Here is a 17,824-nt window from a genome sequence, read left to right on the forward strand (position 1 = left end):
AGCTCCTTCTTTCAAGTTCCTCTGCCTTGACTCCTACTGAGCCTTCTCCCTCAGTCACCCAGTTTGTTCTACCTTGGCTCTCTAGAAAATAAGTCACTTTAATTTATGACCCAGCTGTCTCTAGAAACTCGAAGTGCTTTAGAGACATTTTCTCCTTCAACCTGCAATAGACCCAGAGGAAACAGTTCCATTATTGCAACAATGAAAATTAGGTGCACATAGTCTAAAATATGTGCACATAGCAAGCTGATAAAGCTTCTGAGACAGGAGTCAAAGTCTAATCCGCTAAAATGTGATGGCCTCATTTCTTTAGAACCCAAGATTTTCGGGGTGTGCCGTCACTGTAAAAGTATATGAGGCAATGCTCATCAAAATGAGCTTACCGAAAGTGAGGAGAAATGCTACTTAATAAATGGAAAGAACTTCCTTTCTGATAGAGTTCAACGAGCATGAGATTGTCACAATCAGAATCAGTTATCTTTTCCAAATTTAGGTGACCTTTTCTAAGTGGAGCAATTGAAGTCTAATTAAACACAAAGAAGCTACGAATTCACTCAAGAATCAATTTATAAATCCAAAAATTATTTCAGTGCCAAGGCTCTGCTTACTTTTACCTGAACTAATTAATAGAGAATTTTTTTAAATGTTGGATGTGCACACTGAAGTATCTGATATATTCTCATAAAGAGTATATGCAGGGGTTTTATTAGCTACTTTTAGGTGTCAAAGAAGAATAAAAGACTTGAAGAATAAAGTCATTGATAACGAATGCGGCAATCAATTTTGCATGGCAGAACTAGTCACCTGATTAGATAGGGAGATAAAAATGTTCATTACCAGACTGTACCTTTCATTTGTGACAGAGGGGATGTGTGGAGGATCAACAAGAGGCTTTTTAGCCAAGATCAACTTAACTTCAGGAACTCCACGGAGAGGATTAGCATAATGAGAACTGAGAAGGATCCAGTATGTTCTTTTCTCTGACCTGATAGAAGCAAGTGAAAGATTCTCCTCAGGCCTGGTGTGTCCCTATTCACCACCATTCCTCACACTAAGGAAGGTTTATGCATTTAAAAACAATAACAGTTCTTACACTCAGATGGGACTTAAAAGTGTTTTCAAAACACTATCATATCCTTGCTTTATCCTCACCCAGCCCATTATCTCCTTTTACCAAATGCAGACACATTCAGTCTCTCTGAAATCCAGGCTGCAACCCCTCTTCAACACCATGTTGAGATACAACCCAGAGTTGGAGGCAGATAGGAGGAAAACATCTGTGCCCCACCCCATGCTTGGTCCCTCAAAGGCTGAGAGCAGAGTTACAGCCAGACACAAGGTCAGATTCTTACAGGGGCAGACAATCTACTGGACCTCTGGAGGACATGAAGGACAGAGGCTTCTGTGCCCTCCTGCCCCCAAATTCCTCCTTTGTAGGCTGAGTCACTGTGTCAGATTAAGCAGAATGTGTACTGTTGTGAAGTAGGCCCTGTAAGGTATCCCAACCTTCCAGCCTCACAGAGTGTGTGCAGACAAGCCCACTGCAGAGTATGTGTAGAGCAATCAGTGCAGCTCAGACTGGATCGGTGGCAGCACACAGAACCCATCATGAGGTCCACCATGAAAAACTGTACATTCTGACTCCTAATGTACATAGACAGTAGTTCCTCCCCTGTCCTAAATTAAGTTAAAACAAAACACATTCAACATTTTCCAAGAAACAAAGCATGAATCCGTTTTATAGGTCAAAGAATACCAAGATAACTACTGGCAGTGGGTTTCAGAGAGATATACCTTCATTTTGAAATTGAACCAAAATTCACATCTTACCCTCCTGAAAATAGGGTGTTGTTTTTTTTTTTCTTCAGAAAATTCCTAGGTTTTGGTTGCAGTGGTAGAGTGTGACACCTATTGGAAAGACCACCTTGCTTTGGCACCCATGTTACTTTAGATAGTGATGCCAAAAACTCAGCCTCTGTGCACCAGTGCCGAATCAAGTCTTGGAGACCGAGTTCTGGGTGAAGTAGGAAAGAATAGCTTTATTGCTTTGCCAGGCAAAGGGGAACACAGTGGGCTCTTGCCCTTGAAACTGTGTGTCCCAATCCGGGAGGATTTGGTGAGGAGTTTTATAGCAATGGTTCAAAGGTGGGGTTGCTGATAATATTAGGGTGTGTGCAGGGCCTGCACTCCTTTAATCTGGTCTCAGGTGATCTCTTGAAGACTTCTCTGGTTCCTTTAATCTGGCCTCAGGTGGTCTTCTCTGGAATGAAGAATGCTGACATCCTCCATTTGTTGGGGGTTTTAGTTCTGTAAAGAGCTCAGAGATATTGTTATGTGTATCCCTTGAAGCAGAACCAGGACCCTGCCACAAGGCTGCATTATTGTTTCTTGGCTGCTCCTTCCTTGTCTGCATTCCCTCCCTTCCCTGATTAGCAATGGTTTGAATCTGCCCTTTGGAACTCAGGGAAGGTCATGGAGGCTGGAGTCTGTTCCCCACAAACAAGAAACGGGGGACATGGAAAGTCTTCTGTGCCCAGGAGCCAATAGGGTCCTGCTTGGTTTCAATAACATCATGTCTCCCAAATGCCCCATAAGAAGTAGCTTCCTGTTTTATGTACAGGTAGAGATTTCTGTCACTGTAGCATTTTTCATTTTATAATTTCAAAATACTTTGAAATACTGTTATTACCACCATATTTTTACAAAAAGGAAGCTGAAGCCTGAAAAGACTGTCCAGCAATTAGAGTTAGTTTAGAGCAGTGGTTGTCAAAGTGTGGGCAGAGGATCCCTGCAAGTCCCTGAGACCCTTCGGTGGGTCTTCGAGTGCTTCCTTTCCAATCACATATCTGTGTGAGGTGGGATTTTCTCCAGATACTTCAACCAAAACTATATATGGCAATGGTGTCAATGTAGAAGCAGATTGGAGAATCCAGTTGCCTTTTGTTAGCCTAGATATTAAAGAAATTAGCAAAATATAAAACGATGCCATTCTTCTCACTGAATTTTTTTTCTCTGCAAAATATAGTTATGTGTCATCAAATATGTTATGTTAATATGTAATAGGCTCCTTATTGTTACTTTAAAATGAAACACTAAGTATTTTTTAATTGCTCAGTTTTAATTTCTAATATGATAAATAACAATAGCTATACCTGACATAAACAAAAGCTCTTTGGGGTCCTCAATACATTTTTAAAGGAATTTTGATACTAAAGCATTTAAGGTCTGCTGGGTGAGGGAATAAAACCCCGTTAAAAGAGAAAGTCAAGTCCCATTATCAAAAGAGAATTAGAAGGATGGATTTGAAATTTAAATGAAGAGATCAATGTTGTAGTTAAAGGAAGAAAGAATTCTGAAAGAAAAAAGATATTTTCAGTTAAGATTAAGAAAAAGATAACGTTTTAAGCAAAAGATCCATATGCAAGGACCAAAGTACATGGAAAAACAAAATTCAAGCAATGACCCTCTCCTTCTGAGACTTTCGTGGGAATTTGCTTTTGAAGGGGAATTTGGGTGTATTGTGCTAGCAGGCTGATAGCAAAATCACCGGGAAGAAAGGGAGTGTTGTTAGTAATGGAAGCGTTGTGAATGGATCAAGATATTTATAAGTCTAAGATCTGTTGGCTAAATTAACATGAGATCTCAAGTTGACAAATGAATTGATTTTAATTAAACGACAAGTCAGGATACAACTTAAATGTTTGACAACTGTAAATTGGTTAAATAAATGAATACATCCTTCGATGGCGTATTCAGCCAATTATGTTCTGGAAAAATATTTAATGACTTAGAAAAATATTCACAAATCAAAAAGCAGGTTACAAAACAATATTTGGAAAAATGTAAGTATAGAAAAAAGATAGGAAGGCTGTAAACCAAAAATGTTAATACAATCTCTGAATGATGATACTATGGGTGATTATTATTACATTTTCCGTGTTTTACTGTGTATTTTAAATTTCCCAAAACAATAACAACAACAATAGTAATAGTACAAAAATTTTGTTTCGGTAGAGCTGCCTAACATTCTTGTTTAGCCCCAGTTTGGAGCTAACTCTACCCAGATAAACCACACCCATTGACTCCCCCCTCCTTTTAACAAATAGCCCCAGGAAGTCAGTCTCTGCCTTCCACTTACAAGGGCCGAGGAGCCCTTTGTACTGGTTTTGAATTCAGCAGCTCCAGCATGTGCTAATTGATTTTATTCTGCAAATTTAGAATTAGATGGTTTGGAGCAGAATAATGAACTCTCCCCAAAGTAATGAGTGCAAATTAATGAAGTATATCCACAGGATTTCCTTTAAGAATCTTTCATTACAGTGATAGTTAGGAGTTTTTACAAGTACTTATCATAAATAATGTATTGCCTCCAGTGGCATGCTAAATACCTTAACTGACTGTTACTATGGAAACATCAGTGTCCATATACAGTTTAATTCTATTCCCGGAAGCTGAAATAAAAGTCGGCATTATCTTAACATTACAAATGTGAGGATTTAGGCATTCAAAAGCTAAGTAGCTGGCTAAGATCCAACAACAAGTCAGAGAAAGAGCTGAAACTACCCTGCTGACCCCTAAGTGGGGACACTTGTGCTAGAACTGGGAGCCTCCTCAAATGGTGTGCATGGTCTGCGAGCTCGGTTTGGCACAGACTCTTCAATACTAGGTTGATACCAGGACAGCTTATCACAAGCTCAGGGTGGGTGCTGATAGTCTTGTTACCTAGAAGCAGTTTACAAGAGGAAGAAGAGGGTGGGACTCCAAGGCTCTGCATTACCATTAAGGGTGAAGCTAGCAAACCAAGGCACTGAGAAATTACTGGTTATCTTCAGCTCCTCTTTCAGTTGCCCTCTTATCAGTCCAGACGTCTTTTTGCTTTTGAGAAGAGCCATCTTTCTTGTCTCAGCACCTCCCTTTTTTCTTTATCTACTCAAATTATTAAACTGCTAAACCGATTGCCAACACTGGATATGTTTGCTTCTGCTTAATACACACTGGCACAGAAGTGGCTGTGTCCTTCTCCTTCTGGGTCCCCTAATCTGTTTTTGGATGGAATGTCCTGTAAATATCAATTAAATCTATCCGGTCTATTGTGTCATTTAAAGCTTCTGTTTCCTTATTTATTTTCTGTCTGGATGATCTGTCCATTGGTGTAAGTGAGGTGTTAAAGTCCCCCACTATTATTGTGTTACTGTCGATTTTCTCTTTTATAGCTGTTAGCAGTTGCCTTATGTATTGAGGTGCTCCTAGGTTGGGTGCATATATATTTATAATTGTTATATCTTCTTCTTGGATTGATCCCTTGATCATTATGTAGTGTCCTTCCTTGTCTCCTGTAACATTCTTTATTTTAAAGTCTATTTTATCTGATATGAGTATTGCTACTCCAGCTTTCTTTTGATTTCCATTTGCATGGAATATCTTTTTCCATCCCCTCACTTTCAGTCTGTATGTGTCCCTAGGTCTGAAGTGGGTTTCTTGTAGACAGCATATATATGGGTCTTGTTTTTGTATCCATTCAGCAAGCCTGTGTCTTTTGGTTGGAGCATTTAATCCATTCACGTTTAAGGTAATTATTGACATGTATGTTCCTATTATCATTTTCTTAATTGTTTTGGGTTTGTTTTTGTAGGTCCTTTTCTTCTCTTGTGTTTCCCACTTAGAGAAGTTCCTTTAGCATTTGTTGTAGAGCTGGTTTGGTGGTGCTGAATTCTTTTAGCTTTTGCTTGTCTGTAAAGCTTTTGATTTCTCCATCGAATCTGAATGAGATCCTTGCCAGGTAGAGTAATCTTGGTTGTAGGTTCCTCCCTTTCATCACTTTAAGTATGTCATGCCACTCCCTTCTGGCTTGTAGCGTTTCTGCTGAGAAATCAGCTGTTAACCTTATGGGAGTTCCCTTGTATGTTATTTGTCGTTTTTCCCTTGCTGCTTTCAGTAATTTTTGTTTGTCTTTAATTTTTGCCAATTTGATTACCATGTGTCTTGGCATGTTTCTCCTTCGGTTTATCCTGTATGGGACTCTCTGTGCTTCCTGAACTTGGGTGACTATTTCCTTTCCCATGTTAGGGAAGTTTTCGACTATAATCTCGTCAAATATTTTCTTGGGTCCTTTCTCTCTCTCTTCTCCTTCTGGGTCCCCTATAATGTGAATGTTGTTGCGTTTAATGTTGTCCCAGAGGTCTCTTAGGCTGTCTTCATTTCTTTTCATTCTTTTTTCTTTATTCTGTTCCACAGCAGTGAATTCCACCATTCTGTCTTCCAGGTCGCTTATCCGTTCTTCTGCCTCAGTTATTCTGCTATTGATTGCTTCTAGTGTAGTTTTCATTTCAGTTATTGTATTGTTCATATCTGTTTGTTTGTTCTTTAATTCTTCTAGATCTTTGTTGAACATTTCTTGCATCTTCTTGATCTTTGCCTCCATTCTTTTTCGGAGGTCCTGGATCATCTTCACTATCATGATTCTGAATTCTTTTTCTGGAAGGTTGCCTATCTCCACTTCATTTAGTTGTTTTTCTGGGGTTTTATCTTGTTCTTTCATCTGGTACATAGCCCTCTGCCTTTTCATCTTGTCTATCTTTCTGTGAATGTGGTTTTTGTTCCACTGGCTGCAGGATTGTAGTTCTTCTTGCTTCTGCTGTCTCGCAATGCAGATATTTGGATGGAAAGACTAAGAGATTTTTAAGTAGCAACTGTTAAAGGGCAGGAGTGACAGCAGAGTAACTTCTGTCTTCCCCCCATCGTCATCGGGCATGATGGCCCTTCTCCAGGTCATCTTGTAATCCTCTGTTTTTGGTACAGGGAAAAAAACAAACAAACAAACAGAAAAATCCCAGAAAAGCTAGATCGAGAAGGTCCACATTTTATGTGGAGGTTAGAGTCTAGGAAAACAACGTTATAGTCCAATGACTTACAAAAGAAGATTATTTTCTTACAAAATTGATATAAAAAGCCTATCTTCCCACTACCCATTATTTTTTATATTCTTTAATACTGTTTAACAATCATAGTAAATAATATTTAATAATGCTTTATATAAATACAAATTATTAATTTAAAAGACTAATATTTAACCATGAAACTGTTTACTCTGGTCTTGATAGAAGCTATAAGTTACTCTAACCCAGGGTCAGCAAATATTTTCTGTAAAGGGCCAGATGGTAAATATTTTAGGCTTTGCAGGCTACAGAGGGTCTCTTTAAAAATGTAAACATTATTCTTAGCTCAGCTGTACAAAACATAATTTGCTGCCCCTGCCCTAAACTACTGCAGCAAGCATAAGGTCCGTGAAGGGCAGGAGGGCAGAATGGATGGATCATCTATATCCACCTCCATCCCCTGCACAGATTTGGTCCATCTTGTTCGCACTGTATCTCCAGCCCCTAGAACAATGCCTAGTGCACACTAGGCCTAAATCCATAATTGTTGATTCAGTAAATGGTGGCTAGATTCAGATGGCTGAAGAGAAGTTGCAATTTGTGGAAAATCTTCAGATCCTCCTCACTTCATCCTTTTTGTTCAAAACTAAAAAATAATTTGGTGTTGATTCTTTTCTACTACGAATCCTAGTGTTGAGAATCCACAGTAATAGGCCTTTGCTCTCTTCTGGCCAACAAGAGTCTTATTAATAATAAGATGACTAAATATTATGACCTTTAGCACAATATGTTATACATGGCCCAGGATCTAAATGGAAAACAGTATTTAGAGAGAGTTAAATATGTAACAGAGACCTGTTTTCCATGCAGATCATCCTGAAGAGAGGAATACAGGTATTTCCTGATGAGCGGAAGGAAACTAACAGTTCCTGAGCCAACTTTACACTAATGTGTTGTATACATTATTTAATATAATCCACATATGTCATTACAAGGTAGAGAATATTACATTTTACAGGTAGAAAACTGAGACTCGGGGAGTTTCAATAACTTGTTCAAGTTCCAAAAATTAGTTAGTAACAAACCATGATTCAAATCCAAGCCTGTCTGTTCCCAAACTTCAGGCTTTTTATATTATACCTGACTATAGTAGAGTATGTATTTCTAGCTCCATCAACCATTTGCCTTGTGACCTTTGAGATGATCACTTTACCTCATTCATTAAACACAAATATAAATAGCTACCCACCTGTCAGGGAGTTGAAAGAATTCATGAATGTTACAGAATACAGCACATAGCACTACCTTGTCCTCAATAAATATTTGCTGAATTTGAATTTTTCTGAATATCTGAATTGGCTGACAGTCATGAGAAAGGAGAGAAAAATATGTGGAGTAAATGCCTGATTTATCATCCCTGAGAGGGAGAAGAGAAAGAAGTAAGAAATGCAATTAAATGATTGTGTAGTTGAGGGTATAAACTCAGCCAAAGTGGACTGCAAAGCAGGATTCAGAAAATAGAAGAAGTTGGGTTTCTAGGAGAACTAACATAAATGGTACGTTAACAATTTTCAAAGGATTTTTGTTTTTGCTTTTGTTAGCAACAGAGCCTTTCTTCAGAAACCTTATTTTAAAGCCCAGTATAGAAAAGAAATATAGACCTCTTCTTAGCCCTGGTTTCTGATTTCCATGGTGTCCCCTAAGAAACTTTTATGGAACCCCTCAGGCTAGCTCAGGGCATGGTTTGAAACTTCCTGCTCGTATATCTGCCTCTTCCCTCAACACCCAATCAACCACAGGATGTATATTTAATAAAGGGGGCTGTTCTCTTTCTTGTAATAACACTATAAATACCTACTCTGTAGAGTGTTTTCCTGTTGATGGTTAACACAGTCAGAGGTTGAGGCATCCTTATGCATGGTTTGATTCAGGCTCTAAACGATGGGGTCAAGAGTAGCTGTCTCTCCATTTTTCTACATTGCATTCTCTGTGAATACTCCATTCTCAAACAGGCTCTCTCTATTTGTGGCAGAGATGGCCCTCAGCAATTTCGGGCTTAGATCATCCTCAGTCCCTACAATCTTGGGAAAGAGTGACCCTTGCTTAGTAGCACAAGTCCCCTTAAAAGATTTGATTGACTCATCATCAGTCATGTGCTCATCCCGATCCAATTACTATGTTTGGAATAATTCAGAAAATGGTTGGCCAGGCCTGGTTCATGGTCTCACCCTTAGAGCTGGGGGGAAGCCAGTTCTACCAGAACACAAGGATCGAGAAGGATAGGTGTGAAAGGTGATGCCCCAAAGTGATACCGAGCACAGAAAAACACATGTCCACTCTACCGCTCAGAGACGTGATCACAATGAGCCCAGGACAGAGATATCTGAAGACCACGTTAATTGAAGTGATGATGTAAGAAAAAGGCAGAAGTAGAATTCAGGAACAAAAAGTAAAGAAAAAAGATGGAAAAAGTGTCCTGTTGGCAGTGTGGACTTGTGCTTCCACAAGGAGAAGGAAAGGACTTTCAGTCTCTGGAGGAAAGGCAAATACATCGTGAAGTCATCCAAAGGACTATTTGTCATCAGGAGAAGATGAAAAGTAGTCAACAAGGGCCTGCAGGAGGATTTTGTGTGGGAATTCAGATTGTAAACTCACTGGGGAAGTCTTCAAGAGACATTTTTTGCAAGGATTCAGTTGCCAAGGGTGAAAGAGCAAGACTTGAGCCTTAGGAGTAAAGCAATCTCTTATTTATTTTGGACACAGTGTCTAAGGAGTTAGAGCAGTTGGCTGGACACAGATAGCACTGAGCCAACCAAAGATAAAGACCACTTCTATGGCAGTGTAGCATGGTGGTTAGATGCTCAAGCTCTGGAATCAAGTTGATGTAGGTTTAAATACTGACTTCATTCATTCGTGATGTGACCTTGACAAGTGACTTGTTCTCCCTGGACCATGGCTTCCTCATCTGGAAAATGGGGATGATAATAGTTTCTCATTCATGGTCTTTTGTGATTTAGGATTAATAGAGAGAACATTTGCAAAGGACTTCATACAGTGCCCAGCACATAATAAGGGTACATAAATGCTGGTGTTCATATTATTTAGAAACAAAATGGTTGATAGTTACCATGTAGATATTGTATGAATTATATCAAAATATGAAACCTAAATCAACTAAGTGAAAAACTGCATTGCCTCTGAGAAAAAAGTTGGAAGGAGACATAAATGAGAGTAGACCAGAATACCTGAATATTTTACTTGAAATAGAGATGTCATTGCAGTATATTTTTTCATTCATTCATTCAAGCATTTTTTGTTAAAAGCCATTAAGTGCCAGGCACTGCATACAAGGTACTAGGGATAGAAGGAAAAAGATAAAACTCTCAGCCTCAAATAACTCACAGTCTAGGAGAAACAGAGAAAGAAAAACATAAACGGTATCAGAACAGAGGGATGAGAACTACCTAAGTAGAGGTTTGTTCAGAGTGTGTGATGGGAACAGAGCAGTGAGCGGCCGACTCTGCCCCGACATTCTATGGGTCCAGACAGTATTTGAATACAATCTGTTTCATATTTGCAGGTTGGAGGTAAAGAGAAGTTCAGTAACATATAATCTTAGAAGGTCACATCTAGAAACAAAACTGGCAAATGTTAATAATTGTTGAAGCTAGGTGATAGGGATTCTTTCTATTATTCTCCCTATTTTTATGTGTCTTTGAAAATTTGCATTTTAAAACTTTTTAAAAATGGCAACTGAAATCTAATTTCTCAGAGCCAGAAAAGAGCAGTGAGGCAGAGAAGCATGTGGCAGCAGCCATAACCAGGAACATACAGATGCTTAGGCAAAAGAAAAACATTGTGCCTCACTTGATATGGACAGAGGAGTAAATAGAAGAAAATAAGGGGTAGAGGCTTGAGAAAGACCACTTAAGGCCGTGAGAGCAAGGGGAAAGGAATAGAAATGGAAAGACAAGTGGGAGCAAAATGGGGAAAACTAACAATAACCAGAATTCTGAACACCCACTTACCAAAAAAATAAAAACAAAAAAGAAAGAAGGAAAAGAAAAAAAAAAACCAAGGAAGGAAAGAAAGAAAGAAAAATGAAAATGATCAAAGCAGACCTAGATGAAGCTGAATAACAAGGGTAAAGGCACAAGCAAAAAATTATTCTCTGAGATGAAAAGAGATTAGGATTGTGCTCCAAATAAGTAATAGAGAAAGATGAAACAGAAAGATGCTCCACGAGGAAACCAAGTACAGAGGGAGAGTAAGAGTTCAAATAAGCTACACAACACAATGTCAATTTAAGGTGCTGCAGTGTAAAAAAATTTTCAGAGTGAGGTTGGGTTACTTTTGGGAAGATCCACATATACACCTTGACAAGTTCTTTCCTTCCTTCCTTCCTTCCTTCCTTCCTTCATTTCAATAAGTAGTTTATTAATCTTGTTCTCTGGCAATAAACCAGAAAGTCAATCACAGAGCTTAGAGCCTAGCAACAGAGACAAACAACTAAACAAGCAATTATAATAAACTCTGGTGGAGCCCAGACAGGGACATGGCAGGTTCTCACAGAGCAGGCTTCATTTCCATGCAGGGGGTTCCCCCAATCCAGGGGCTGGGCCTTGGGCTGTGTAGGTACAGAAAGCTGACCTGCTCCCATGCCAATGTCCATCTCTTGGGGAAGGACACACCTTAGTCAAGCTCACAAAGACATAACCACCAGAAGGCCAATTTATTTATTTATAGTAAGAGAAACAAATATGAAAGATTTGGAGATTTTTATTCTCTGATGAGCGCATTCTTTCGTGATAGACAAATCTAAGTGGGCTCAGATTAATGAGACAGGAAGGAAGTGGGCAGGGCATAACTGTTAAAAGAATGAGAAGGGGGGGGGCTTCCCTGGTGGCGCAGTGGTTAAGAATCCACCTGCCAATGCAGGGGACATGGGTTCGATCCCTGGTCCAGGAAGATCCCACATGCTGCGGAGCAACTAAGCCCGTGTGCCACAACTACTGAGCCTGCGCTCTAGAGCCCGTGAGCCACAACTACTGAGCCTGCGAGCCACAACTACTGAAGCCCGCGTGCCTAGAGCCCATGCTCCGCAACAAGAGAGGCCACCGCAATTAGAAGCCCGTGCACTGCAACGAAGAGTGGCCCCCGCTCGCCACAACTAGAGAAAGCCTGCAAGCAGCACTGAAGACAAAACACAGCCAAAAATAAAAATAAATAAAATAAATAAATTTAAGAAAAAAAAAGAATGAGAAGGGGGACACAGTCGTTGAGAAAAACAGAATATAACAAAAGCTGGTTAAAACCAACTAGGGCCAAGATGGAACATTTGCCTTCCATTAGACATTGAGCCTCATTATACCTTCACTGTAATACATTAGCATGCTAAATGACACATCCACCAGCAACAGGACAGTTCCAAGGCTGACCATAAAAAGCCAAAAAGCGGGAGGTGGTCCAATTTCTGGAAACCCCACCCCTTCCCCAAAATAGTTGGAGTAATCTTCCCACTCATTAGTGTATGAAATTCCCCAGCCCATTAAAAACTAACAACTCCATACCCAGGGCCCTCTCCCCTTCTGAGACAGCCCATATTCGGTCAGTGGAGTGTGTATCGTCCTGTGTAGATCTGCTTTCACTCTACTCTCTACTCACTCTTGAATTCTTTCCTGTGCAAAGCCAAGGACCCTCACCTGGAGGTCCATCTCAGGGACTCACTGGAGACCTGGGACGTGACCATTCATTCTCTCGTGCCCTCTTCTCCTTCATTACCATCAAAGGATTGCTAAAGAGAATGGGTCACAGCAAAGGGGTGAGAGATGCACGCTCTTCATGCCCAGTGTCACTGAGCAGTGATAGCCCAGTGCGTGCTATCAGTCACTATCTGCCTCACAGAAGATACTGGTGTTCATGGGTCAGGGCACCATCCCTCTAGCCGCTGCTAGAGAAACTGTCACAGCCTTTCTTTCTCAATATCCTTCTATTTATTTCTATTTACACATTCATTCTCTAGATACAATCCAATATAATTAACTAAATGTAATTTTCTTAGATATAATCGCCATTGAGTCTTGCCCCCCCTAAGGTGATACACAGATTATCCAGATTATATTTGGGTGCTCACAGTCTGTTGGGTCCTCTCTAGGTAGGTCTGGTTTTATCTATAATGTTTTAATTATTCCTATTTTCATGTTCAAAGTATAATTTTAACCTCATTTTAGGGGGTGTGCTGCCTATTTTCCGTTTAGTAGGTCTACTCTTTAGCCAGCTAAGGTTGTGTTTGGCCAATAAATGGGACATCAAAGATCAGAGAGAAGGAGGAAAATGAGGTCGGGACATTTCTCCCCCTTTTCCCCTTTTGGCGTCGGGGTGGTAACGGTTCCTGGTGTTGCTACTCCCACTGTACCTTGTTGGTCTCCCTAATTCCTGTCCACACCATCGTAAAGTCTCTTTGTTAAACTCTCCTCCATTATCTACTTTGGGCATGCCGTCTCTTCCCTGTTGGAACCATGATAGAAGTTGGTGTTGACTTTAAACCCATATATTACCAATGGGAGGTAAAAGGAAATAAGACTGGAGCACAAATATGTAGCCAGCTAATTATATTGTAATAAAACCCCAAAGAGCTAGGAATTTAATCTTTGGGGCTGTGAAAGAACAAATGTTAAGTATTACTTTCCTGAAACATAAATAAATGAAATAAAGTAAAATTTTGGGTTTGGTGGGGTTTTTTTGTATTTTTAAAAATTTTTTTAATTAAAAAAATTTTTTTAAATAAATTTATTTATTTTTGGCTGTGTTGGGTCTTCGTTGCTGCATGAGGGCGTTCTCTAGCTGCGGCGAGCGGGGGCTACTCTTCGTTGGGGTGCGAGGGCTTCTCATTGCGGTGGCTTCTCTTGTTGCGGAGCATGGGCTCTAGGTGCGCGGGCTTCAGTAGTTGTGGCACACGGGCTCAGTAGTTGTGGCGCACGGGCTTAGGTGCTCTGCGGCATGTGGGATCTTCCCGGACCAGGGCTCAAACCCTTGTTCCCTGCATTGGCAAGCGGATTCTTAACCACTGCACCACCAGGGAAGCACTAAAATTTTTTAAATTGAAGTATAGTTGATTTACAATGTTGTGTTAATTTCTGCTGTACAGCAAAGTGATTCAGTTATACATATATATATATACATTCTTTTTTAATTCTCTTTCATTATGATTTATCACATTGAATACAGTTCCCTGTGCTATACAGTAGGACCTTATTGTTTTTTACATAATAGCTTATATAGGCTAACCCCAACCTCTCACTCCACCCATCCCCCCATCCCCCTCCCTGTTGGCAAGCACAAGTCTGTTCTCTATGCCCATGAGTCTGTTTCATAGATAGGTTCATTTGTGTCACGTTTTAGATTCTATATATAAGTGATATCATATGGTGCTTGTCTTTCTCTTTCACTTAGTATGACAATCTCTAGTTGCATCCATGTTGCTGCAAATGGCATTATTTCGTTCTTTTTTATGGCTGAGTAGTATTCCATTGTGTGTGTGTGTGTGTGTGTGTGTGTGTGTGTGTGTATATATATATATACACACACACACACCATATCTTCTTTATCCATTCATCTGTTGATGGACATTTAGGTTGTTTCCATGTCTTGGCTATTGTGAATAGTGCTGCTATGAACACAGGGGTTCACGTAGTATCATTTTGAATTACAGTTTTGTCTGAATATATGCCCAGGAGTGGGATTGCTGGATCATATGGTAACTCTATTTTTAGTTTTTGAAGGAACCTTCATACTGTTCTCCATAGTGGCTGTTACCAGTTTACATTCCCACCAACAGTGTAGGAGGGTTCCCTTCTCTCCACACCCTCTCCAGCATTTGTTATTTGTAGATTTTCTTTTTTTTTTTTTTTTTTTAAAGGAATTCCTTTATTTTTATTTTTTATTTATTTACTTATTTATTTTTGGCTGTGTTGGGTCTTCGTTTCTGTGCGAGAGCTTTCTCCAGTTGCGGCAAGCAGGGGTCACTCTTCATCGCGGTGCGCGGGCCTCTAACTATCGCGGCCTCTCTTGTTGCGGAGCACAGGCTCCAGACGCGCAGGCTCAGTAATCGTGGTTCACGGGCCCAGCCGCTCCGCGGCATGTGGGATCCTCCCAGACCAGGGCTCGAACCCGTGTCTCCTGCATTGGCAGGCAGATTCTCAACCACTGCGCCACCAGGGAAGCCCTGTAGATTTTCTAATGATGGCCATTCTGACCAGTGTGAGGTGGTACCTCACTGTAGTTTTGATTTGCATTTCTCTAATGATTAGTGATGTTGAGCGTCTTTTTCTGTGCCTATTGGCCATCTGTAGTAAAATAGAATGTTTAATTTAAAAGGAAGCTTAAAGAGTGTCAAGTTTCTTAACAATGTATAAAATTGAGGCAAGTAAGGTTAAGTGGCTCACCTAAGATAACAAATTTCCTAACTAGAGAACTGAGAGTAAATTGGCTTTCTGGTTCTTAGTCCTTTGCTACTCTGTTTCTTCCAGGGAACATTATTTTAGTTTCTAGAAGACAGCAACATGGGTGTTTTACAGTTTTCTTTCATCGAATAAGAATTCCAAAAAAGGGAGGGAGAAGGAGGTAGATGTTGTGGTTTTAAAATATGCCCACAATTTCTTTGATAATGTAACCAAGCAGGACCCCATCTTCCCAGGACAGATCCTTCCCTCATATCCTCTGCTGTAGCTCCTCTCTGAAGTACCTAGATAACAGTATCTGATGCACATTTCCTGAGTGGTTTTACAGATGCTAAAACCCTCGCTAAATGGAAGGCTTTAGCTACTTGAAGACCCAGAGCACGCAGCAGCCAGGCCTAAGGATTAATGATGTTAACCCCTGTGACACCGCCCTGTTACCTCACCATCAACCAATCAGAGTATTTTGCATGAGCTGGTCACAAACTCTGGAACTCCCCTCCCTCGCCTATCCTTTAAAAATGCTTTGTTGAAACACATCTGGGAGTTCGGGCTTTTTGAGCACTAGCTGTCCTGGACTCCTCGTAGGGTGGATTGGCTCTACTGCATGCAGGTGAGCAGACCCAAGTTTGGTTTGGTAATAATAATTCTCCCTTTCAGAGGTGGAGCTAGATTCCTCTCCTCTTTAGTGTAGGCTGGATTTACTGACTTGCTTCTAACGAACAGAACATGGTAGAAAAGATTGTGTAACACTTCCAAGACTAGCTCATGAAAGGAAATGTGACTTCCTCCTTGCTCTCTCTCTGGGACATTTGTTCTGGGGGAAGCCAGCTGCCATGTTGTATGGACACTCAAGTAAACCTGTGGAGAGGAACTAGGACCAACTGCCAATAGCCCTTTGAGTGCGCCATCTTGGAAACTGATTCTCCAGCCCCAGCACAGCCTTCAGATGACTGCAGCCCTAAATTGCAGCTTGACTTCCGTCCAGAGCCAGAACCACCGCTCTAAGTTGCTCCTGAATTCCGAACCCACAGAAATTATGAGCTAATAAATATTTGTTGTTTTAAACTGCTAAGTTTGAGGGTAATTTGTTACATAGCAATAGTTAATACAGTAGAGAAGAGGAAGGAAGGAAGAAAAAGAGAAAAAAGGGAGAAAGAGTAATCAGAAAAAAATGCTGCTTATAAAACATTCTTGCACAGCACAGACAAAAATGCTCAGAGAATAACTAAAAACCACAGAAGCCCAATGAGTTAGGGAGGTGCCAAGTCAACATATTTGGAGCACAGAATGTCGTGGTTTCTGTAAGAATATATGAAAAAAAATGTTTTATAATTTTAAAACGTGCAAAGTGCCACTCTGATCACATCGATCAGATCATGGTCTGTACAAGCCCAATATTCTATTTATGATTGTGGGAGAAGATTTTGTGGGAGAATATGATTACTCTTTATGGCAATAATCTCTGAAGTCAAGAGAATATGCTCATTATTTATAATTTCACTCATATATATAAAATATATATTTATATATACATACATATGTACACACGTATGTATATTTAGAGAGAGACTAAAAAAATATTGAGTTCTCTATCATCTTTTTTTTTTTTTCTTAAAAATGCCTCCAAGCGCCAAGAGTTGATCCTTCCATCTAAAATCCTTGTGACTGTCTTTGCAGGATCTGGGAGCCTAGAGGCAAAGGAAGCTCTGCTAGTTGAGTGTTAATATTTGGAGAGGGGATGGCTGTCAGAGACGTAAGCCCCCATAAAATAACCAAAGTTACAGTCATTACCCATCTCAACAGAAGATTTAATCTGAATGAAAATCAGTTGATCATATTGTCAATTAATTCTATGGTTTGGGTCTTCATGAAAGACAGAAGTCCTTCTTGCTAAGTATAAATGCCTCCCTATGAACCTCTCCGTTTATGGATTTACGTTACATTTAATACAGGATGAGGGGGCCCTCTGAACTTTCTTCTGATTCTGATATTTGTGGATGTCATTCCTCCTAAGTGTGGATTATTTCTCTTCTAGTCTTTGATTCCTTGTCCATTCAGCTTTCATCTTCTCAGACTCAACTATGGACCAACATCAAGGAGGAAAGCAAAGCTAAAGACAAATAAATATAAAAACTAAAGTTGAATTTTTTCGAACATGCTCGTATAAAACATAATAACTTGCTCCCAAACAAACAAGGACGTGTGATAAGAGAGTAGCTGCGCTTTGTGCTTGGAATCAGAAGAGTCATCAAGTAAAATGCCTAACCTAGCAGGTGTGAGATTGGAGAGTGGGGTCAGGTTGTGAGACAGAGATGGTGAGGAGAAGGCAGCAGGAGGAAGGGAGTCGGCATGCCTAGCACCACGGAGGCAGCTGAAGGAGTGGGGATCAATCAAGAAGAAGAAATCCCTGAAATTAAAGAAGAAATGAGTCCATCCTGTGATAAACCATAATGGAAAAGAATATAAAAAAAGAATGCATATATGTGTATA

At 40.1% G+C, this 17,824-nt stretch overlaps 1 pseudogene; it reads right to left on the reverse strand.

Moving 5' to 3' along the window:
• Window positions 1–13,370, reverse strand: part of LOC103009513 (39S ribosomal protein L22, mitochondrial-like) — a 33,333-nt pseudogene extending 19,963 nt beyond the window's left edge.
• Window positions 13,371–17,824: the final 4,454 nt, after the last annotated feature.

This window comes from Balaenoptera acutorostrata, chromosome 7 (genome assembly GCF_949987535.1).
Source record: "Balaenoptera acutorostrata chromosome 7, mBalAcu1.1, whole genome shotgun sequence".
Classification (NCBI taxonomy): domain Eukaryota; kingdom Metazoa; phylum Chordata; class Mammalia; order Artiodactyla; family Balaenopteridae; genus Balaenoptera; species Balaenoptera acutorostrata.